Genomic DNA, 1425 nt, shown 5'->3' with positions numbered 1-1425 from the left:
ATGTATATGTATATGTATATGTATATGTATATGTATATGTATATGTATATGTATATATGTATATACGTAAATAGATATACATACATATTTATTTATATGGCTATGGCAGAACCCAACTAGAAACCCTGCAGAACACTGTCATGCACTTACCTAGTGTAGGGTTCTTCACATTTCCGCACCAGCCGCATTGAAAGTCCCCGAGGCATTTCTTACAGCCGTCATGCTTTGAGCAATTCTTGCACAGATTCTCGTTGTCCATCCATTCCCTGCAGCGGCGCAAGAAAGAAAGACGGGGAGTCAAACGTCAATCGCAGCAGGAGTGCTTTGTGAACTAATAAATGCTGTACAATCTGTCAGTGCAAAACGATTCACGTGAAAAACCAATCGTTAAAAAGCAACGTTTTATTATTCTGTTCACATTAAAAAGGCTTTGCAAAATTTTACATGCACTTGTACACAATAGCCAATAAGTTAGCTGTAGACACAAGCATACCCATAGAAGGTACATACACATTCCATCAGTTTCCAAAGGCGTACAATACCAGGTACTTGCCTAGTAACGTAGAACGTACATACCTACAGTTTCCAATGCCCTACAACAGCTAGGAGTGGAACGATAAGCGGGTGTGTGTTAGGTCCTGCTTAGCAGCAATGGGTATACATACTTACAGCTTTAAAATACAAACAATGCCACACACCTGCCTAGCAGCGTAAAACGTACATACCTGCAGTTTCCAATGCCCTACAACAGGTAGGAGTGGAACGAGAAGCAGGTGTGTGTTAGGTCCTGCTTAGCAGCAATGGGTATACATGCCTACAGTTTTCAAATACTAACAACGCTAGGCACCTGCCTAGCAGCGTAAAACGTACATACCTACAGTTACCAATACCCTACAACAGGTAGGAGTGGAACGAGAAGCGGGTGTGTGTTAGGTCCTGCTTAGCAGCAATGGGTATACATACTTACAGCTTTAAAATCCAAACAACGACTTGCATGAACACAACGCAACAAAACATCAGGAACGCATTGTGAAAAAAAACACGTTTATTACGCACACTCCTTATGATATAACCTGTCATACGACTCATAATACCTCCCCGTCAGCAGACGGGGTGGGCGTCGCTACTTGCGCTGCACGGACGGGAAATGGGCCCAGAGCGCGCCAAGGTCGGCCATAAAAAGCGTGGTATAGAGCGTGGTGGAAAACGCCAGACATGCGTGGTGTGGATCGCATGGTCGGCCAATGATCGCCGAGTCACGCGTTTGTTTTTGAGCATGTTCAAAAACAAAGCGCCAAGGTTGCGGGCAATCTGACCTGGAACAGCGTGAGAACGGCGGTGGGTGCGCGAAGGTCATGGAGAGAAGAGCGCGTAACTATCTCGCATAAACGGTAGTAACGCGCCGAGTACACGGCGGCAGAGACG

This window comes from Priapulus caudatus, unplaced genomic scaffold (assembly GCF_000485595.1).
Source record: "Priapulus caudatus unplaced genomic scaffold, Priapulus_caudatus-5.0.1 Scaffold113, whole genome shotgun sequence".
Classification (NCBI taxonomy): domain Eukaryota; kingdom Metazoa; phylum Priapulida; class Priapulimorpha; order Priapulimorphida; family Priapulidae; genus Priapulus; species Priapulus caudatus.
Note: the sequence above shows the minus strand (reverse complement) of the source record.